Genomic DNA, 24,083 nt, shown 5'->3' on the forward strand with positions numbered 1-24,083 from the left:
TTGGGTTTTGGTGTTAAAGCCATGTTCAGACCGGCAGTATGATATAGTATGCTTGATGATGATCATGTCGCGTAATTAAGTCACTTCATAACATTCCCATGACAGGGGAAAATGGCTGCTTTTGTGTGAAGTAAACGCAACGTTTTTCAACTTTCTGCTAATATATATATATGTGACTTTTGCAACGAAAATGCCGGGATTATGAAATCATGCAAACCCTGCATATTTTGCACGAAAACTGGCAATTTATGCGGCGAAAGTGCGGCGTATTTGAAAAAATGCGGCCCCCGCATCAATATGCGGACTTTGGCTGATTATGCATTGAATTATGCAATCGCATAATCACGTTTTTCTGGAGGAGGTTCTACAGCGCACCGGTCACTGGTTTATAGCCCAGCGTCTAAAACAAGTTACCTGTTCCCTGCTTTTTTCAGTGTAAATGTATTGTTAAAAAGTCACTACAGATATGACTACATAATTTAATATCATGGGTGAAAGTAGGAATAGTATGTGAGAATGCTTGGATCGGCTCTGACGGCATTCAAGTCAATTACCTGAAATCCCCCACCCACACCAACTCAAAGAAGTAATTTTTCACCGTCTCTGTAGGCGACTGCTTTTAAATGATGTATTGTAGTGATGTATCAGTGTTTTATTTAAAGATGTACTGTAGTGATGTGAAAGGCTGTTTTTTTTTAATTTAATTTTTTTAGTAACTATAAATGTTTCCAAGTGTGCAGTAATGCCACTGTAGCTGATATCGTGGGAAATTGAAACAGCGAAACTAAAATCTGTAGTTATAAACTTGTTATAACTCCACTTTTAGCTTCTGAAATAATCAATGGAGTGATGCTGTTGACTGCTGTTCTCGTGCGTAAATGTGCAAACTAGCGGACATCTCCGCTGTGTTTACAGTTTAGAGAATATTGTTCTCATTAATAATGTATTTCTGTCACCCACCCACAACAATCTAACCCTTATAACATAGAATATATACAGTAGATTCATAGGTCTAATGCGTTCTGCTTATCTTATCACACGTTTAGCAATTATTTCCATATAATCATCCTAATGGGGATTCGTGTGGATAAAAATGAAATGGGCAGGAAGGGTGAGTGTGAGCAACCGATAATGAAAATAAACTTTATTTGCTGAACACTTTTCATACAAGAAACAACCTACAGCCCAGTGTTTTATAATAACGACATGCAGTGAGTGCTTCACATGAAACAACATAATTAATGCACAATAAGAAGGGAAACGAAATGGGGATGAAGTAATATTTTCCACCGGGTTGTCTGCGTTTCTTAAGCCTGCATGAAACATCGGGTTTAGAACGCACGGGGCGAAGTATCCAGATGCCTCGTTTGACCGGCAGACCCACGTCATAACATCCGTGTCACATGATTACACAGCTGCACAGGAAAACAACAACTCCCATTAAATCTGAGATATTGCTTATTTTCTGTTTCGATTATAGAAAGTGATGCAGTGATAGTATTTTCATATCTTTGTATGTTGGCAGTAGGGCTGGGCAATATGGCTTATAGATAATAACACAGAGGTTTGAACTTTATAATATCTATTTATAATATACGCATATTTATTTCAACATGAGCATGTCTTTTTAAAAGATCTACATACCTACACATTACAAAATAAGCTAATTAAATAATGTCCTATCCCGTAAAAAAAACTGTACGATGTTGAGCTTTGTTGCCACTAGTTCTTTGCCTACTCCTTAGTGTGTCAGCCCCTTATGTGACACTCTGGGGTGGTATGCTATTATTTTGAAGTGAAATTGGTCCGTGGAAACAGGATGTTTCTAAATGACTGTACCCATACTGTCGGGTTGGTCTTTGGAAATGCATTCTTTATTATTAAGTGTGACTAATTATTCACACAATTGAAGTTTAATTGTTCTTTGAAATATAGTTTTTTTGGTAGTAGGTTTTTTATTATCATTTATTTTATTTAATATTCATGCATTTTATTTATGTATTTATTACTGACTGACTGACTTATTGAATGAATGTGAAATTGCCTATCAAGTTCACCGGAAGGTTGCTTTTATTTTGAAGTCAGTTTTTACAAGCTCTTACTGTAATGCCTGACCCTAGTGTATACTTGTACCGCAAAACACTGGGGGCTAGTTTTACCGTCTTTTCTGAAGTGGAGGCTGGCTTGACTGCAGTGTTCTGCACCTTGTGGTGTTTTAAGTCATGGAACAGATTTCTGGTACTGCTACCTTTTTAGCAGCAATCATTTTTGTTGGCATATTTTGCCAAAATATTGGGATAGTAGTCACTTCCACATCTACCCTCTTGAAACTGAACCTCCTCCTTACTTTTCGTAACCAATTCGTCTGCCTCCATCTTTCATTACTGTTTCCGAACTCAACACTCTTCCCAGGTTCTTTCCCTGCTTTCCTCCCAGATACACACTCACCCAGGAGAGCGGTCTGGATGGGTTGGGGAGTGAGCGTCTGAGAGGGGGAGCAAGCCATAAGAGGGAGCAAAACGCCAAACCGAAGATCATGCCAATTTGTTCTCAATTTTCACAATAGTCATTTACTACATCCCTCGTAGAACAAGCCACAATACATTGAGTATTTCCATTATATGGCCCACCCCTTGTTGGCATACATCAGCATGGATATAAAAAAAAATTTTTTTTGATTGCAGGTAGAGATGGTCCGATATCGGTATCGGCTCCGATACGGCCTAAAACGCTAGTATCGGTATCGGGAAGTACTGGAGTTTATGCACCGATCCGATACCACGTAATCAAGCCCTAAAGAAAATCTACGTTAAAGTAGTTTATTTATGTTCTTTTTACGTTATAACTGACTGGAAAATAAAAGAAAGTTCTGTGGCATTTGTGTTTGTTCATGTTTTACAAAGAGTTTAACTTGAGCCAGACAGACAACAAAGATAGAAATCATATCACATCCATACAGGGATAGTAGTATACAGCTGTTAAAACATAATAAAATATATGACCCACTGGGATTGGATCGGTATTCGGTATCGGCCGATACGCAAGTTCAGGTATTGGAATCGGTATCGGGAAGCAAAAAATGGTATTGGACCATCTCTAATTGCAGGTATGCTACTTGTCAACAGGCTCGTAATAATTTCTTGGCTGCTGTAGTTAGACCTGTGATAGACTCACTATTTCATGCTCTGTCAGCATAAACATGAAAGATTTATCAACAAAAACATCTGCGCTTTGTGATCATCACTTTACTTGATGTTTGAAAAGCTGAAAGCTTGTAGATAATCTGACATAAGACGTAAAATGTTGCTAATTTTAGCTCACGCACTTTTCTTATGTTCTACATTGCTGTATCTTGTCAAACTGCTGAGATGTCACCTGGGCAGTTAGACATTTTTCACAGCTGGGCATTTCTTATTATCTAATATAAACAACTGGTCAATTAATCAAATAAAACGGTCAACAGAAATTGCACCCCTGAATACGTTTTTAATATAATATTGTCTAGAATATTCTTACTAAGTCACAGAGAAGGTGAAAGGGGTAGGAATTAGCTAGTGTGTTTAACCAGTGCGGTTAGCAGGGAGTGGAAAATCACATCATCTTCAGTCAGCCTGCACAGGGACTTTCCCTCCCGAATATGTGGCAGCACAGAGCACTTCTTAAAGCTACAGGCCATTATGTGTTTGGGCCTTATATCAAGGCTTGTACATCTACGTTGTATCCCTGTGTCAAACATTGTCAATACCCTTCACGGAGTTATTTGTTTTGCCCAGAAAGGAAGCAGGCTAAACGGGAAGTGAAAAATAGGCGAACAGGAAATATAGAAAACAGTAAGTTGGCCTAGAGCTACCAATAATCTTTCCAGCATTTTTCTGTGTTTGTCTGCCAAAGCTTGGAATAGTCACAGGTCTGTGATTGGTTGACTAGAGTTAACCAGACACTGATCTTTTAAAGTTCTTTTGATACTAGAACCTTCTTTCCTATAAATACACTGCCTTGTTTTTGTGCCCATCTGTGTGTGTGTGTGTGTGGTTGCGTGTGTGTGTGTGTGTGTGGTTGCGTGTGTGCTTGTGTCACTCATACTCCCTGCAGTGACTCTTTTTATAGAAACAGCAGCCAGCAGTGTAATCTCTGGCGTGGATGTAGGACAGTCTTTTATTCTTCCTCATTACTTATGCAAAGCCAGTTCTCAACCAAAATCACTGCATTGCCTGTTTGAACAGTTTTCTTAGAAAAAGGTTAGCAGTTAAAGAGTCATAGCAATGTTTTTGCATGGTTAAGCACGTGTATTCTTCATTTACCATATACCGTTACTTTTTTAAAAAAAAATCTAAAATTAACTTGTAGAGTCTTCAAAATCGCTTTACATCATAGTTAATCATAGTTAACTAAGATGTTTTCAGAAGTGTGTGTGTGTGTGTGTGTGTGTGTGTGTGTGTGTGTGTGGGGGGGGGCGTTGACGTAACAATCATGTATCAAAAACTGAGGAGGATCACGCTGTTAGATGCCGTCTTCCTTTCCTACTTTAATGCCTAACAAATCTATCTCTCTCTCTCTCGCTCTCTCTCTCTCTCTCTCCCCCTCCCCCTGACCCTGTCTTTCACTGGTTGAAGCCTGAAAATATTGTAAACAAATGAATAACATAACTAATTACACTGGTTGGTAGGGTTGGGTACCGAACACGGTACTTTTACCGGTACCGACCAAATCACGTCGGTACTACAGAGTATTGGTTCACGTAAAGTCAAACGGTGCCAAATTTCGGTACCTAAGCGTAAGCATAAGCTTATCTGTCCTCTCTGCATGTTGACAGAGAGCAGAGGTCCAACACACAAGCGAGTGCAGAGGTGCAGACGGTGCAAACTACATCGGCTCCGCAGTTTTGTTGAAGTCCCAGTGAGTCACGGCGATGCCGATTTAAAGCGGTTTCAAGTGTGGTTACAGTTTTTCAAAACTTCACGCAGACACCTTTCACCGTGATATGATATTAATGATGAGCCGAAAGCGGTCGCGGTGCTGTTGACGTTACACTTCCTCTGACATGAGCAGGCACAACGCCCTGGGGACTGACTGACAGGCTGAGGTTGCAAGGAAAGGCAACTTTATTTCTACAGCACCTTTCAGCAACAAGGCAATTCAAAGTGCTTTACATGAAACATTAAAGAGCAATTAAAAACGGTCATGATGAAAATAAAACAGGTTAAAATAGAATAATATACAAATACAAGAATAAAAGTAGTATAATTATTCAATTTAATAGGTTGTAGGGACGGTTTGGGAGGAGAGAGGGAGGGGTTTTATTTTGTTATATTTTTATTTTGTTATTTTTTGTGTTTAATTTCTGTCAGTGTAAAATTTTCTTACAACTGAAATATTTGTTTTTGTAAGTACAGAGGGAAAGTACCAAAAAAAAAGTACCGTTGGGTACCGGTATTGGTTCAGATGCGAAAGGTACCCAAGCCTACTGGTCGGACTGTTCAGCTCTGTCTCAGACTGATACCTCCGGTTCAGGCTGGTCCTTATCCTCAACACTTTTTCAGTCGCGGAAAATACTTTTCAATACTCATCTGGATTGAAGCAGCAAACATTCAGTGTAAGAGATAAAAAATGACAACATTATTTATTTGATTCACAGCTGCTATAGTGTTTTGATCTCGACTGCATTTTACAGCAAACTTGCGACTAGTTAACTTTCTAAAGCAGGTGCAATCACTTGTTTGCCAAGAGTCGGGTCGTTGATTGTGAATGTGTGATTGTGTAAAGGTGTTCACGAGATAGATACCAACCTTTCGTGAATTTCGTCAGCCGTCTTCTCTCCTTGATGGAGACAGACGCTGTGTGCACGGTGCGCTCGATGGTGTTTTAGTGTTTTAGTCTCCAACGTCGATGTTTTTTTTTTTTTTGTAGCCAGCTCTAAAAAGCTTGGATATTAGAGCCCCACCATTAAATTGTCTAAATAATGGAAAAACACAGATCCTGTAAGCTTTGAATGTGCACATTTTTGGCCTTAAGCATTTCATTTTACACCATATTTGTCAGAGGCTATGTTTTGGTTCATACCCCATTAAGTGTCTCATGGTATTGATGCCAAGTAACGTCTGCTTTTGTGGCACTTTCCCTTGCAGAAGGGTTCAAAATTGAAATCTATTTCAAGCTACAGCTGTTCTATTATGAATGTTTTTCCTATTTAATTATTAATATGGGACTAAATTTGGATTGGTTGGTTGGTAGAGCAATGGGGTTTTGAGTTCATCAACATTAAAAGTAGTGTGGTCAATTCTACCATTGCACTTTTCCTTTACCATGCCAGCCCTGCATACCTTTTCTGCATGACTATTTGGATTAATGCACATGTGGTTATGGCGATATATAAAAATCTCCAAATATCTGTTTAGCACAAACCCACACATGCTTATTGTACTTATGCAGCATATCTGTTCAATTTCATCATATCACCCCCTGTGATTCTTGGACAGATTAGATCGTCTGCTGAACTCAGCCCTGTGGTGCCCTGTTAAGCTTGATTTAATACAATACAATCACGCCCGACACAGAGTGCGGCCCTCCGTAGATGGTGCGCATGCTACGAGAAAGCACGGAGACGTTTATGCTCAACGCATTGTTCGTTGCAGTATTCTTCGTCGCTCTCTGTCCACATATTTAGGGCTGTTTGACTCTCTGTGGTCTGTCTATAAAGAATCCTACAGATGTTTGCACAGGCGAATCATCTCTTCCCAGCCGACCATGTTGAACTGAAAGCGTAGTTAAAAAACACTTCAGAGGTGCACGACCACATGCAGCAACAGCTTGTGGAGCCTTTGCGCTGGAAACGACAGCTGTTGTGACATCATTTTATGGCCTCACGCCGGGAACGCCGCGGCTACCATAAACTTAGCGGTATGGTTCTGCGTTGAATCTACGTCGTAGGACCCTACACCTTTCCCCCACACCGTAGCCTGACGTGCCCCTCCCCAGAAATTTAACTACACGTCGCAGCGACGCAGGCCGCAACAACTGTGATTGCTCCACTTGGCTGGGCTTGGCAGTGTCGCATTTCCCCCTACTCCTGTCCCCCTACTCCTTTCCGGATTCTCCTTCTCAGTAAACGACATGAAATCAAGGAGAGAGTTAATTTTTCCTGCCTTAGCTTTCCGACCATGGCCAGAAAGCTTCCACTTTCTCTCTGCCACATTTTCCTTTTACATCTCAGAGCCCAGCAGTACGCTTGCATACTGCATCCTCACATACTCGTCTCCCTTCTCCCCTAACTCTCTGTCAATCTCCTCCCCCATCTCCACCTCTATGCAGTAGCCCTGGTTCCTCAGGAAGCACTGCTTGCAGGAAGCTAAGGGCGTTGAACCTAACTGTTTGCCTTGTTTTCCCCTTTGATGAAAATCATATTAAACTATGCGCACACACCGACAGCCTTTGTGTTTTTCAGCTTTTAGTTTGCTGCATTTTGTGTACAGTAATGGAGGATACTTTACTTGCCATGCCTTTTCTGATACCCCAATTGTAAATATGCATATGTAAGCAATCAGTTTTTCCCTGCCAGTAGAGTATGATGCTTAATCTTAAACTGTGCCAAGACGGAGTGCATATGTGATTTTATTTTATTTTTTTTCAAATTTAGAATCTGTCCTTGACTGTGGAACTGATACAGAAGATGTCATTCTTCTGCGTGTAAGGTAGTAAGAGGCTGGCTACTGATCGCATAACCATAAAATTCAATTCACACATCTGTAAGAAAGTGCATCATCACTTCAGTTCTGATGTCTCTTGAATTGATTTTAAAATACTATTTTATACTGTTTATAAAGCACTGAATGGTTTAGGGCCCAAATACATTTCTGATCGTCTGTTACATTATGAAGCATCCAGACCTTTCAGGTCGTCTGGGACAGGTCTGCTTTCTGTTCCTAGAGTCAGAACTAAACACAGAAGCAGAGTTCAGTTTGTATGCACCATATATTTGGAAAAAAAACTCCCTGGAAACTGCAAGTCTGATGCAACTCTGTTCTTCTAAATCAAGGCTGAAGACTTTTTTGGCGCTGCCTTTTATAAAATCAAGTAATTGTTTGTGTTGTGTTTTTTATGCTGCACTTTTATTGTTGTACTTTATACCTTTTAAAACCTTACTCTATTTTAGCTTGTTTTTATTTTCAATTGTCTTTAAAGTCCAGGTAAAGCAAAATCAGTGATTTCTTTCTAAACGCATTATACATGTTAGAAAATACTTGTTAAAAACGTGAAAGGATTGTAAGCTATATATACATTGTAAATGTTCTATTATTACTGTTAGAAATGGTTTGTGTCAAAATGTGTTGTGTGTGCCATGGTGATTTACCCTGTTAAAGAGTTAGTTGTGGGTTATTAATTGTGAAATGTTATAACCTTTAGTAAGGGTAAGGTTATGCAGTTAATCAGGGTCCCCTCTCAGTACACTCACAGCTTGCCGGAATTGGCTTTAAAAATGTATACTAGACAAATGTATTAAATGGCCACCATCCAAAGTCCTGTATTTTCCTTCCTTAGTGTGCACATGGCTGCAGTCATACCTCCACAGAAGCGATTAGAGAGAGCTGTCCCTTGCCTTTAATCTGGGGGAGTTCAAAGCCCTTTGCAGTAGACTCAGAGATTTTTCTTTCCCATCCTTGGAGTGAGAGAAAAAAATAACATATACACTCACACCGCGTGGGTGTGTATGTTCATGGTATACAGCCCTCATTGGGAATCGGTGTTAACATTAGTAGCTTAAGAATACTCTGCCTCAGATAGTATTGTAATGTAGCATGTTTATTGTCAGTGATAACTCTAGGGCGTTTTATTGTCTTAACATACACATGCACAACCACAGATTGCCATAGTGATTACCCCACTCTGTGCTTTGCAGTAGTTTCACACTGCTTTGATTCATGCACACCTTGCTCTGGCATTTAGACAGCTTTCCAATGAGGCTGAATTGAGAAATGTTTGTGTGTGGCTCAAGCCTGTCAAAAGGGAGAAGAGGGACACTGACATCCTTGTTAAGGTGACCGTGGCATCATGGATGATGCATACACTTTCACATGCAGCAAGATATCACACCTACACTGTGGAACCATACTGTCACATAATCTTTCTGGTCGTGTTTGCTCCATATTGTAAAGAGGCATGTTGTATTTTGAAGAACAGAAATTGCATTGATATAAATCTGAGTTTCACATCCCACTGTAGAACTGGTGAGCTGGCTTTGTAGCTGAATATATGATTTAGTATGTGTGTCAACTGAAGATATTTATTAAATTGCTACATTTTAAACTGAATTGTGTGGGTGAACGGATGGCCGCAGGCATCCAGCACCAGTCGACGTGATATGTGGTGTTGGAGCATGTGCGGGTGTTGATGTCGATAATGTACCATGTGCTGCTGCTCCTCCATTTCCAATATTCAAAGAGCTCTTTTCTCTTTTTTTTCTTTCACCGCAACCATGGCAACAGAAAATGACAAATGGCAGAACTGTGGAAACGCTCAGGTTGTGTGTGAGGCTGAATGATGGAGCAAGCTTTCTTTGTAGAGAATCAAATCTGTGTGAGTGAATAGGCTGGCTATCCTTCACTTACCTGTAAAATTAAAATTTTTTAAAAACACTCAATATTTAGTTGCAAGATAGTTGAATGAAACTTTGCTTCTCAAATGAAATCTACCTTTTGCCAGACATTTGGCAATTAAGTACCGGAGGCTGAAGTGCCACATCATGGTTCTTATCTCAATATGCAATATTATGATTAGAGATAGGAATATATATGGCGGGCTCGTCCACTCGACACTGCAGAGCCGGTATCAGCATTAGTGAGAGTATGTGCGGTTTTCCTGTTTTTTATTGCATGTACACGGCCATTAATGAAGACAACCAAAAATTAAAACTGTAAGCGGCGTTGGATGGGCCCTCAGGGTTGGACTCTTATGAATCATGAAAATGTTTGAGCTGATTGAGCAATGTACACTTGAGTTACACCGACTTCCTGTTTCGTTGGCGAAACGCACAAAATGGCCGCCACGTCCAGGCCCTATGACGAAAAGTTTTTCTTCAAATAACTTTTCATCTTTAACATCTTAAGATGGCACAGACCAAATTTGAAGTCGATTGGATGAAATCTCTAGGAGGAGTTTGTTAAAGTACGACATGTGGAAATGGCCAAAAACAACTTTCAATTCAAAATGGCAGATTTCCTGTTGGGTTTAGGGTATTACTCAATGAGCTTTCTTGTACGTCTTGACATAATACATATGCATACCAGATTTCGTGAGTCTACATATAACATACTGCAGGGGCTGTTTTTTAGGGGGCGCTAGTGAGCCATTTTTGGGCGCCTATTACCGAAACCCTTAAAATACGTACATTTTCACCAAGCTTGATGCGACCGCCAATTTTGGTGAGTTTTTGAGTATGTTAAGCCCATCAAAAAGGCAATTCATTTGTAGAAAAGAATTCCTTTAGTTTAAATAGGGCCTTCGCCACTGTTGGCGCTTGGGCCATAAATATTGGTTGCTGTCAGTTTAGTCAGTAACATGCGTTAATGGGACATGAATGCACACTTGATTTGTAATCAAGAAACCAGTCTATTTCAGACAAAGGATAAGGGAATTTTATCTTTGCTATTTCCAGGTAGTGTTACTTTCCTACAGAAGACTGAATGATATGATTGTGTTCTGCTCTGTGTGCGTGTTCTGGAAAAAAAGACTAAAGTCCACTAAAGTGGAGTGATAAAGACTAAAAGCCAGAGTGTATGAGCTTACCTGAAACTATTTAGCTATAAGTCCATTGACCAAAGCTATGACAAAGAGTGCTTTGACAAGTCATGGGTATTAGAATCCACCATTTAGTCGGCCTGTGTGGGGAAAATGCTCTTCTACCTTGGTATATTATTTTACACCTGACGAAAAGAAATCAATGTCCAAGAGCCAAGATGTGCCAATGGAGAGAGCGAGTCTGAAAAGTACTGCTGTTTTTCTAGAGCGTCATCCAGTGCTGTAAAATAGAACCGTGGTATATTCTGTTGCAGGGCAGCAAGTACACCCACGCCAACCCACGTCTTGTTGACCCTGATGTGTAGGTTTATATAAAAAAATAAATAATAGAAGAGCCTGTTTTGACGTGCGTCTCTCAGACGAGTGTGTTTTGAACACATATGTCTGAGGTCAGCAGTGTTGCAGTGTGTGTGTGAAATGAGCAAATGTGACATTAACATTGTGACATTAACTAGTCTAGAGCAGCCGTTTGGTAACATTGCTTTATATGTAATGTAGTTTTATGTATACAGGAACAGTACACAATTAAACATTAACCTGAGAGATGCATTTTCCGCCCGAGTATATAAGTGCAGAAATAATAAGAAAAAACTTGGACGAGCAGCTTGTCCCTAAAATGAGAAAAGCTGGTCCACCTTAAAGGTCAGCCCACCTTAAGTTAGTGAGCCTGTGTAGTTGTCGCTAGCTCCGTGGCTAACCCTCTTTACTTAAACCAGCAGATAGCAAGCAGGCAGGACATAGGATTTTTGCTTGGGTCTTGAGGTGTTGTAGCAAGTATTCACTGTCAGATAAACTGTACACAGACTGCGCTGCAACGTTCACAGCTATAATGTTGCTGCTAAATTCATGCTCAGCAACAAATGCACCTCCCTCTCTATTTTTCCCTCTCTCTCCACCGCAAACGTGTGTGTGTGTGTGTGTGTGTGTGTGTGTGTGTGTGTGTGTGTGTGTGTGTGTGTGTGTGTGTGTGTGTGTGTGTGTGTGTGTGTGTGTGTGTGTGTGTGTGTGTGTGTGTGTGTGTGTGTGTGTGTGTGTGTGTGTGTGTGTGTGTGTGTCAAGGTTTATGCCACTGTCCGTAAATCATCATGTGGCATACGTGTAGAAGACAAGGAGGGCTTGTCGTCCAGATGCTGTTGACATTATTTTTACGTTCAGTCGCTTAGGCAGTGCGCAAAAATGCTTAGGTGTTGCGCATAAGCCGTATAATGGAAAAGAAAACCCTGGAAAATAAATTTCAAAACCTAATTTGTTATGTAAGAGATAAAAATACATTGGCAGCTTCTAAACTGTGGATTTGCTTCCTCCTCTAATTTTCATATCATTGTTAATTGATGAATATTTTTGGGTGTTGGACTGCCTTGCAGATGCACTGGGCTCTGGTGACTTGTTTTTGACATTTACACAATTTATGATATAGACTTATTCATTGATAACGTGTTGAAAGAAACTGATACTTAATGATAATCTGAAGTTGTCGTGGGTGGAACTGATTAGATTGGCCGCTGAGGTGACTTGGCAAATCCAAAGCTGATTTGTCTTAACATCAGAGTTAATTCAATTGTCGACATTAATTACATCCAACCCCAAGGTCTTTGCTTGGCCCCCTCTGTATTCTCATCGTTTGGCCTATAATAAGATTTAAAAGAGCAGAAAACAAGCTGTGCATTCAAATAAACATCCTTGTTTTAAACATTTCATAGAAAGTGTTCTACAGCAATATATGGTAGAAATAGGATAGATTGTTTGTTTGTTTTTACATGTGTATTTAAAGACTTTTAAAGGAACACGCCGACTTATTGGGAGTTTAGCTTATTTACCGTAACCCCCAGAGTAAGACAAGTTGATACATACCTTCTCGTGTCAGTGCGTGTTGTAACGCTGTCTGACACCTCCACCGGTAGCTTAGCCTAGCACAGAACCTGCAGGTAACTGGTTTCAACCAGCCTTCTGCTCCGAATAAGTGACAAAATAACACCAACATGTTCCTATTTACATGTTGTGATTTGTAGAGTCACAGCGTGTACAACAAACAACGTAACATGAGACACAGACATCTTCTAACCGTAAACAAACCGGGAACTATACTCTCAGACAAGCTTGCTGCAAAGCAAATAATTCCGCCCAAGTACTATATTCTTCCGCCTGAGAATATAGTTCCCGGTTTGTTTACGGTTAGAAGATGGCTGTGTCTCATGTTACATTGGTTTTAGTACACGCTGTGATTCTACAAATCACAACATGTAAATAGGAACATGTTGGCGTTATTTTGTCACTTATTCGGAGCAGTAGGATTGCTGAAACCATTCACCTGCAGGTTCTGTGCTGGCCTGATGCCGCTGGCGCCGTCAGACAGCATTACAGCACGCACGGAGATGAGAAGGGTATGTATCGACTTGTCTAACTCTAGAGTTGAACGATTTTTGAAAATAATCTAATTGCGATTATTTTTTCCCCAAATATTGCGATTGCAATTTGATATTCGATTATTTTTTTAAGCTCTTTGTCTTCTGTATTATTCAACAAAGACAAACAATAAATCATTGTATAGTATGAACAACACACAATTACACACTAGACAGTTAAATAAGTAAAAAAAAATATATATATATATACACGCACGCACGCACGCGCGCGCGCGCGCGCGCAAGTAGTTTTTTACAGTGCACTGAGGAGCTGCCTCCAGCCCCTCCCCCTCGTGAAGTTGCGTGCCGTGTGCATGACACCGTCAACATTGCACTAGCTCAGAGCGACTATCGTTACGTTAGCTGCTGCTGGTCTTGCCGTGGGATTAACTGTACTAATAAAACCGTTGAAACACCGCGGCCACGCTGCTGTGAAAGCTCCCCGAACCGTCATTTATCAGTCTGATTGTTACCCCTCTCAGTGGCAGCTCCTCCACTCCATATCTTTATAACGGAGCTAACCGCTAATCAGAGCTAGCTCGTTGCCAACCGAGCCTTCAGTTCTGTGTGCCTGTATCCATTAACTGCATGTATGGACTCGAGCCCGAACAAAACCCTGTAAAAGATTTAAACTTCAACTCAGAATTGTTTGAATGACAGAGATCAGCTCAAGGTACGGTGTAGCGTTAGCGTGCTAAGTTGATGCTTTCTCTGCGGAGTGCAGACTGATTTGCTCTCGCGAGTCACCAAATCGAGACCAAATCGCAGCCTTTGCGATTAGGAAATCGTGTTTTAACATATTAACATACAACAACATATTATCGCAAATGCAATTAATCATTCAGCCCTATCTAACTCTGGGGGTTATGGTGAATAAGCTAAATTCCCAATAAGTCGGCGTGTTCCTTTTAAGTAATAATATAGTTTTGTGCTTCACTGAATTGTTGGCTTTGGTGGTGATATCAATCACACGTATAAATCTCAAGTAACAGACTTAGGGACTTAAATCCGGCTAGATTGCACTATTTTTTTTTTTCACAGCTCTGGTTGTAATTGGTCAAAATACTTGAGCACACCATGCATGATTTTCGGTTTATACCCTTACTTCTTTTATATGAATCCCTATGATGAGTAACTGGATGCAATCCAATGGATGTTTCACCTTGTCAGATAGGACTGCATTTAGCAGGAACAAGACTTTTTGGTTGAGCTTTTGTCTTGTTGATGAGGCCTTGATTAATTGAATCAAACATTGATTTATGTTTATGAAGCTGCTCTGAACAGCAATACTATGAAGGTTTCAACCACTATGTTGTTGTTGCCTTCTCCATTTTCATTCCAGCTACATCAGCGAAAACACTCAGTGTTATGTACTGGGAATGTTTAAATGGCACATGCTGTATATTAAGAACACATGCAAGATTTAGGTTGAGGCCACCATTTAAAAAGAAAAAAAAAACACCACTTTTGAATGTGAAGATTTTTTTTTTCCCAATCCAGAGAGCTTGTTACCTTGACAACAGCAGAAGATTCATAGCAAGGGGAGCTGAGCTGAGCTTGCCGCGGCATGGCTGAGCCGAACAAACAAGTGCTGTTGCTTACTGTGTCACGAGTACGGCTGCCTTCTTATTGCAGCCCTTCTCCTCCTCCTCCCCTGACTTATCTGCCTTCATTTAATATTATCAGGCTTTTATTCAGCTGTTTTTTTTTCTTTATTCAGCTGGTATCAACCAATCCCAGACGTCTGACAGACTCACCTTTTTATCTTTGTTATCTAGAATAAACATTTTTCCTTAACTCCCTGCTCTCTCTTTCAACCATTCTCATCCTCTTCTTTGCATTTGCTTTTTATTATGTCGTCTATGCTGATGTGTAATCTCGCACTGGTGTGTTTGGTCTTTAGATTCAACTGATTCAGATAGAGCTGCCAATGTGCTGTCTGCGTTGGTTGCTCATGCTAGAAATATCCGTGTGTTGTGGTCGCTCCCTGCAGAAGCCAGGCTTTATGAATAATGTAGGTGTTTTTGAAGATGAGAGGTGTGGTGTGCATCTTTTTCTTTCTCCTCCCCCTGGCTCATCTCCCTCTTCCCCCAGCTGTCTCCCCACACCCTCCAGTGTCAGATTTCCCCTCCAGTGTTTGACTATAGAAGAGCAGATGACTCAATCTAATTAGTGAAGCTATTACAATAAGCTCCGATACCTGATGCTTAGACATACTGCAGGCCCAACCCAGGTGGTTGTATTGAGCTGCTGTTGCTTCCTATTGTTTATTTGGTTTCAGACGTAACATAGGGCTGGGTTCATTATCAACATCAGGGCTGCTGAGGGATATTTTTGAGTTAGTTAAAAGAAAGTATCACTAGAAAACTATCATTCTCCTTTCATTTGTGCCTTTTTTGTGATCACTTCAATGTTAAATTTGTTTTATAAAGTTGGAAATAATTTCCTTTCAGTTTGTTTAATTCAACATGTAATTTGTTGCATTTTAGCAGTATACTGTAAGCATTAGAAAAGCAAAACTGAGTACACTTTAATATCTGTTTATTTATCGCAAGTAATATCGTTATTGCGGAGTGAGAGGTTTGTCACAATGTAACTAAACAGTATAAATTTGTTTGACTAAAAAAAATTACAATAGGTTATATATTTGATTTTCTATATTAGGCTAGTTGGGTAATCGATCTATTTTCAAAGTATTTTTTGAACATCCGTAATCAAAGTTCATTTGAAATATTTCTGTTAATCAAAAGCACATTGCTGTGGCAGAGTTATTACTGTAATGTGGATAATTATTTTATTGTAGCTAGGGATGTAATGGTATGAAAATGTAACCTCACGGTTATAGTGACCAAAATTATCCCAGGTTTTCGGTATTATCACGGTATTTTTAAAAGTATGTTCAGAAAGCACTGATAGGCCTACACAAGCTGAAATAGTTTCAAAGTGTAACAGTGTTTATTATATTCCAAAAATATAGGCAGTAGGCTGATAAATGTCCTGAGCGTTGTCATCTCCTCCTTCCGCCATGATTCCAACTTCAAGAAACGCACGTTGTAGGCTACGCAGTGCGCCTGTGCGGCAACTTCAGGAGACTCGGATGATTGGCTAAACATGCTTTTTATTTCATCAAGCCCAACAGCACTACTTGTTTGGTTTGTCTTGCTTAGATTCTGTGCCAACATTTCTAATCCTGTGCTTACTATGTCCCTCAAATGAACTCCACAAAAGGCTGCAGTGTGATTTGTGAATCCATCTCCCTGCATGATGTGTACAAGGCTTGTCACGCTTTATGAAATCAGACAGAGGTCAGCGCTGTTGTTCCAGGTCGGCTTTCAGCTGGCTCTGATCTGCTCTCTGATAGGACAGGCAGACACAGGACTGGCTGGAGAGGTGCTCTGTTGCCCTGGGGGGCACACTGGTGTGTTTCGTGTTATATGGTCCTGATTTCCCATATAAAGGCAGCAGCGATACCAGTTTGTTGTAATGGAAGATCTTCTTGTAATCAGATGCCAAATGACAGAGAAGCAAGAAAAAAGATGCCTCTGTCCTGAAGCCAGCATTAGAGCCTCTGTCTCCTCCTTAATCCCACAGTATCAAGGGGAGGTCTCCCTCTCTCTCTCTCACACACACACACACACACACACACACACACACATATCATGTGCCACCATTGGTCATCAACATGGAACCAGCGGTCTCTCTGTTCCATTGTTTTAAGCTTAGTTAAGCGCTGTAAAACGCACTGCTGATATTTCAGCTGTTAGATAACAGAGACATGTCCAGTGAACATGCAGAAGAATTAAATATGCAGACATGTTGTCATGGTGATGCTGAACTAGAAATGTGCTGTAATTATGCGTGATAATGCTGAATGTTTGGCCTCAGCTTCAAATGGTGGGGAGGCAGTCCTTTTGACATAAGGCTAGGTTAAATGAAGCCCAACTTTAACTTGGAGTTTGAGCATCCACCTCTGACCTTTTCATTAGCTTCGCTGCATGGTCTTGTGCACAAATATTCCACATCTTATATTAGGAGATGCTAAGCTCCAGACACAGAGACGGTGACTCTGCAAAATGATCTCGGGAAGGAACTTGGTGGAACATTTGCACCCTGATAAAAGATTTATATAATAAAAGGTGAAGTTAACTGTTCACACAATACAGTAGCATGAGCTATTTAAATTAGCTGGATACATGGTTAAACGTAATTTGCTCTTACCAGTGTATTTTCCTGTGTAACGATAATTCGTCCACAGCAATCCTGCCACAATCGGTCCCAAAATGTCCCAGTTAGATAGTAGATGCCGTAACATTAAAAATATTCTTTGTAAATCTTAAGGGAGAATAATTCCCCTTAAGTAATAATAATTTCCCCAAAAGAACCAAGCAGGCCTGCCTTGTTGTATGATTAGAATTTCCTTCACATCATGCCATTTTCAGGGTGTAGCTTGCTGGCTTGAAATTTGTTGTTTCCTGAAATACACACATCAGGTATCCAGTAAATGAACTGTCGTTGATGCAGACTAGGCAGTCATGCAACACAGGCTTTACATGCTGAAGGCAAAGCAATGTTCGCGGTCTGGACGTTTTTCATTGTGAACATTTTTTATTGCAGTATACAGTACTTGCAAGGTCGAAATAATGCAAGGAGGATGCCATGTCAAATCCTTCAACACCACCAATTTGATCACTCCTATGAAGAACTGCCATGCAGAAGTTCACAAACAATATCGGGGGCAAGTTACTAGCAAGCATCCTAAATGCAAACTGCGGCAGCTGCAGCCCACACATAAGGGAGTGTGCGGTGGAGGGAGAAAAGAAGAGAGATGGAGGTGACGATAAAGTTAACAGTTGCGCTATAGCTGTGAACGTAGCAGTGCACAGTGTGTACAGTTTATTTGTCGGTGAATAAATGCTACAACTCTTGAAGATCCAAGCCGTGTTTTGCTTGCTACCTGCTGGTCAAAGTGAAAGGGGTTAGCCACGGAGCTAGCAATAACTTCAGCACAGGCTCAGTAACTTGAGATGGGCTGGCTTTACAGTGGACCATCTATTCGAGGTAACCTTTGCAGAGCGATAGCTGAAGAAAAAAGCTGCCTGTAAAACCCAGTGTTAGGACGTTATAGAATGCTTTCTCTCGCTATCTCTCCCCCCCCTATTTCTCTCTGTCTACTGTACAATGACAAATTCAAGTACAAAACTACTGGCCTCAACTACTGCCAGAAAATGCTTGGTTACATTGTAACCTTGGTACTCTGAGTGAAGAGACAATCTCTCCAGTGTACATATGAAATAAGTAACGGTGTGACTGTTAGTTATACAGGAGAGAAGCCAGTCATTTGTGTTTGTGCCAAAACCTTTCATTGCTGGTTTTTCATTTTGTGACTTTTGATTGAATAAAGGACTATTTTTTTCTTCATTGAAGTTTTTTTTTTTTTTTTAATAGTGTAAAAATCTCGCCACGATGAACCCAATCTCGTGTCTCGTCTGGTGAGCTGGGTGTCTATGGGCTTTCCAAAAAAACTTTTTGTTGAAAATAAATGCCCCAGTTTATGCACACCTGTGCATGCATATTTTTTTGTCTGTCTAGTGATTTATCTGATTGAGGATGTAATTGATATTTTGTGTAAATTTGGCCTGTCAGCAGTTTTTGTGTTTGTGCTACACATATGTGCCACTTTTTCATTGTCTCCTGGTGTAGCTTAGTCAAAGCTAATTAGCTAGGAAGCAACCGTCACTAAGGAGCCCTTCAATGCCACCCAGTGCACAATCACTCCAGTCTGGGTTAGTTGGAAATTTCTTCCTCACACAGTTCTGTTTTTACCATTAATGCTGATGGAAGCAACGGAAATATGCATGTCCAGAGGCAAATCGTGACAAAGTCATTTTTCAATAATATGTGTGCATGTAGAAGCTTAGTTTTATGACAAGGATGTTTGACAATGAGATCTTTCCATTTGAATAAATACAAGGACTACATTTTTGGGAAAATGCAAGGTTTGGGTTATGCTCGAAAATAACTAGTTTGAATGATGTGTTAGTGCATAGTGAAAAACAAGCATTCATAGGAAGGGGAAGACGCAATATTGTTTTAAATATTGGGATAACACTGCACATTTTCAGACGCATTTCCTCTCCTGGAAGGCATTCATAGTATTGCACTTTGTTGTATACACGAAAGGTGTCAGAAATGTATGTGTAGAGACTAAAAAGCGAGTGCTTTCTCACCTTTGCAGTGGGTGTAACTGTTGTATTGTCTGTATTCTAAAAGTGTAGGAGTGGTCGGACACAGCTGCCCAATTCGACATCGGCAACTTAGTAAAAACATTCTAACTAGACGGAGTTTAACCTTGACCAGCACTGGTGCATCCTGTGTATTTCTATACCTATTAGTAATGTTGTCCATAGCATCTCGGTTCTTGTGGCCAGAGGAATGTGTCCTGTATGTTGTCTTCCTGTTCCCATGAAGAGGAGTGTTATTCGAAGTGTGTTGTATAGTGCCCTGTAATTAAAAATGTCAAGTGTAAAGTGTCAGGTTGGTTTGACTGCAGAAGGAAGACTTAAGAGGATAAGCACAGCCTTTCTTTATCCTCTCTAATAACAAAATATTGAAGTTTATTAGTTTGAATGCAATTTTCAACCATTCACAGCTCTTAGAGGCTTTGTACACGTGTGAAATCACTGAAATAAACTATAAGGGTTACATTTTCTTACTGAAAGCAGCTCCACCCATGTCACTTTCTGGCAGTTGTCAGTGTAGACATTCTTTATTGTTCAGTAATAGGGGTTTTGTTTTTCTTGTTTCAGCTCCATGGTTTGGTAGTGTATCTTCATGTTAGGAAATTGTATAATTTAGAGACTAACCTTTTGTGACATAAGTTTCAGGGTCTGCTTTCAGTGTTATGCTTGTTGGTGTAGCCATGCTTTTTATAGAATACAATTCTTGGTTAAAACTCTGTCTCTTGGCAGTGTTTGTAGGTGATCATCAAGGGGCATTGTCTGTATTCTGTATCCCAAACTCTTTTATTATTACAATCCGTCAATCCTGTGCTTCCCGCTGGGAAAGTCCCACAGGTTCAACTCTACTGCAAAGACAAATACGCATCTAACCACCATCCTCCTCACCACTTAGGCCATCCCAGTGAGGTTTGGCCTTCTGGCTCTATGGTTACTATCAGTCTATCCTATAAAACCCTGTACACAGGTCCTATTTGATATTATTGTGTATAGGGCTGGGTACCGAACGTTGATACATTTATGGCACCGAAAAAAATACTCCAATTCGTTTTGTTGAAGTCACAGAGAGTCAAGGTTGGTTTCAAGTGTAGTTAGTTTTTTAAAACTTCACGCAGACACCGTTTGCTGCGATGTGACATTAATGGTGAGCCGAAGGCGGTCGCTGTGCTGTTGACGTTACACTTCCTCTTACTAGACAAGCAGGCACAACGGTGGTGTCTTTGCCCTGCTGACTGACTGACAGGCTGAGCTTGCAAGGCAAGGCACTTTCAATAATGTTACTCTGAGTGAGCAGTGTTACCAGAATTTTGTAATTTTGATAACTGTTTTGATTCAAAATTAAGGTGGAAAATAAAAGCTTTGTTTTAATATATTTTTGTTGATGTTGAAATGGATTTTAAAACATATGGTATCGAAAAAAGTATCGTTGGAAACCGGCATTGAAACTGAGGTATCGAAATTGGCACCGGATCAAAAGATTTTGAACGATATCCAGCCCTAATTGTGTAGCAGGGATATAAATGCACACTTACAAGTAATAAATATGCACTGGGGTAAAGTGCATTTTTCAGACAATCGTAAGTATGGTCTTCTTAAAGGTCCTATGACATGCTGCTTTTTGGATGCAGAGGCTGTCTGGCTGTCTGCTTTGCTAGCGCGCTTGAAAGCCGTTACATACTGGATGCAGCCCAGCTGGCGCATACAAATGTGACATCATGAGATCGCCGTGACTATTTAAACCTGCGCTGGTGGTCGCGACACTAGCTGCAGTCTTCTCCTGAACAGCGGTGGCGCTAATGAGCAAAGGCTACCGACGCTTCTCTTTCTACGGACTAGAAGAAGAAGAAAAAGGTAAACAACGGCAGAACTGGCAGCAGCATTGCCGTCAATGCTTCGATTTGATTCACTGACCTACTTTGTCGGATCGAGCCTTTCATTCACCATAAAAGAACTCCTCTTAACCCGGTAAGTTTACCAGAGAGACCTGCAGTCACTCTGAGATTCCTGTTGTCGGCAAACTCAAAAAAAGAGCCGTGCTGCGTGTCTGCTCGGCCGGATATTGCATCATTTTGACGTTGCGATGTTGCGCGCCACATTGGATGCATGCGCAACCAGATGTTCGAATAGTTCGAATATTCGTTGTTATTTTAGAGGGAATATTCAAACGTAATTTTTAAGCAATTTTGACATGCCTAGTCTGTAGCTTTAAATGCTATTGAGGAGGAGAGAGGGGGGGGCAATGTGGAGGGTGGAGGTGTGGCCTTGACCAACTGCCATGCTTCGCTTGTTCGCAAGCCATGATGTCTCTCTCTTTCTTGTGGGCGGGCAAAATTCTCTGGGCGGGCGAAGCAGAGAAAGGGGAGGTAACCTTTCCCCTTATGACGTCATAAAGGGAAGATTGCAGATCGGCCCATCTGAACTCAAAGGTGGAGCAGGATACCCAGGGCTCGGTTTACACCTATCGCCATTTCTAGCCACTGGGGGACCATAGGCAGGCTGGGGGAACACATAAACCTGTAAACCGAAAGCACTGAGAACTTTATAAGTGTGCAGACAGTTTATTCAAAAGATAGTTTATAAAGACAGAACTGTTCTCGTATACATGCATATACATTTTCGATATATTATACTTTGACTTTTTTGCCAATTTTTCTTGACATACTATACCATGACTTTTTTATCATTTCTTTTGACATACAACACTATGACTTTATCACTTTTTTAACATAATACACTATGAATTTGTATCACTTTTTTCAACATACTATGCTATGACTTTTTTCGACATACCTGACTATGACTTTGTTTTTTCGACATATACTACTACTATGCTATTACTCTTTTCAACATAAATCCAGTGGTAATACACTGGCTCAGCGGTTAGCACTGCTGCCAGCAAATAATCATTGTAGACACATGTAAAACCTCATAAAGTGAAATTTTCATGCCATGGGACCTTTTTAAATATTGTTTAAGCTGACTGTTTCCATAATTACTGGAATGTCACCAGTTTGGCTCAGCACTGCCTAAAGAGCTATGTTGTCAAATCTGTACTTCTTATCAGCAGGTAGGTGCAGAGCTGGGTTAAAATCGATAAAGACCATGGTTGGAGTGCTCAATGTTGGGTTGAAGAAACAAAAACGGCACAAAATGCATGTCAGTGCCACTGTGTCCTGTTCTTCCATAGGCCTTTATTAGCTTGCCTGAGAACAGTGGATGAACCGATGCTGGGAGGAGAAACATGACCCTCTGCATCCACCCCAATACCCATCCGTTGCAGGGAATGTGAAACCGCTTGTGCTGTCCTAGTAATTAATGCTTGGTTTTGTTTTCATCTTGTTTTTCAGGATTCTGTGGATCAGACGGCAGGTGTTTTTCTAGTTGGATTTTAGCCCACTGACATTCTCCCACAGCCATGGAATCGGTATGTTGAAGAATAACATATTTTTGTAATTCTAACCTGATGATCGGTCTGATGCTCAGGCTTCTCAAGGCAGCTTTTATTGACACACTATTAGTAAAGCATTTTGTTTCTGAAAAAGATGTTTTTTGGCTTTTCGGTTTGTGCTGGCATCATAATGTATGCAGTACATGATGGCGTGTGTTTGTGTGTGGGTATTCTTGTGAACACAGCAACTGAAGAGCACAGGATTGAAATGTCACATTTGCACCTTTTTATCATCCTTCATCTGGAGCATACATCATTTTACCATGTAAGGAATATTGAATACTCCTTAAGTCTTAATGCTTTGTGAAATGGAGTTTATGTTAGTGTCAGAATACACGTGTTTGGTTTAATGTGTTTGTAATTTTCTTAGTAAATAACATCATTGCAGTAAAGATACATAATGCATGAGAATTGTGCTTGAGTGTACTTATATACAAAGCATCAGGCTCTCTGCTTTAATGTCAGCCATGCAAGAGGCTGTGTGTGCAGGAGTTGCTTGTACCAACAGGCAGGCTGAAAGCGCAGCAGCATTGAGCTCTATCCACTGGAATGTATATATTAAGAATGGGGCTTAGTGCACGCCTAACCTCTGCTTTCCTGTCCCGTGTGTGTGTGTGTGTGTGTGTGTGTGTGTGTGTGTGAGTGACTAAAAAGTAGGTCACAGCTTCTGTAGTGCAGAACTAGCATGTGTCCAACAAAAGCCCTCCATTAGGCTCTCTCACCCACACATGCATTGCCCACGCACAAATACACCTTCCTGTTGGTTAGTGTGACTGTAGCTGAAAGTCCTGATTAATTTATACTTTTTTGTTATGAGTGCATGACCACTTTTATTGGATATCTTAATGTCACACAAACAAGCGTTTACTCCAGCACAAGCAAAGTTCCACACCGATCAAACTACTGGCATTATGTACAAGCATCGTGGACATAGTTTCAAATTTCTGTCAACAAACGCGCTGCTTGGTTTTAACTTGAAGGTTGCGATCATGGATTGCATTCACTGGTTAGGCACATCAAGTCCTGAAGCATATACTTCTAATTTAAGTAGAGATAATGCAAATCTAAGATTACTACTCTTTTCCCAGACAGAGTATCATCAAAAACATGCCAAATCACAAAACCATTGAATATTACAAAGAATGTGTGGCTTAGTGATCAGCGCCTGGGCTGCCTATGTCCTTGACACCAACAGTAGAAGAACAA

The 24,083-nt window shown here is 40.5% G+C and overlaps 1 protein-coding gene across 1 annotated transcript in view; it reads left to right on the top strand.

Moving 5' to 3' along the window:
- The window catches only part of ankrd11 (ankyrin repeat domain 11), a 128,052-nt gene that overhangs the window by 10,083 nt on the left and 93,886 nt on the right, over window positions 1–24,083 (top strand). The window contains 1 exon segment of the mRNA XM_028594967.1: window positions 22,777–22,853. The gene's annotated coding sequence lies outside the window, so the exon portion shown is untranslated.

The sequence above is a fragment of the Perca flavescens genome, chromosome 1, assembly GCF_004354835.1.
Source record: "Perca flavescens isolate YP-PL-M2 chromosome 1, PFLA_1.0, whole genome shotgun sequence".
Classification (NCBI taxonomy): domain Eukaryota; kingdom Metazoa; phylum Chordata; class Actinopteri; order Perciformes; family Percidae; genus Perca; species Perca flavescens.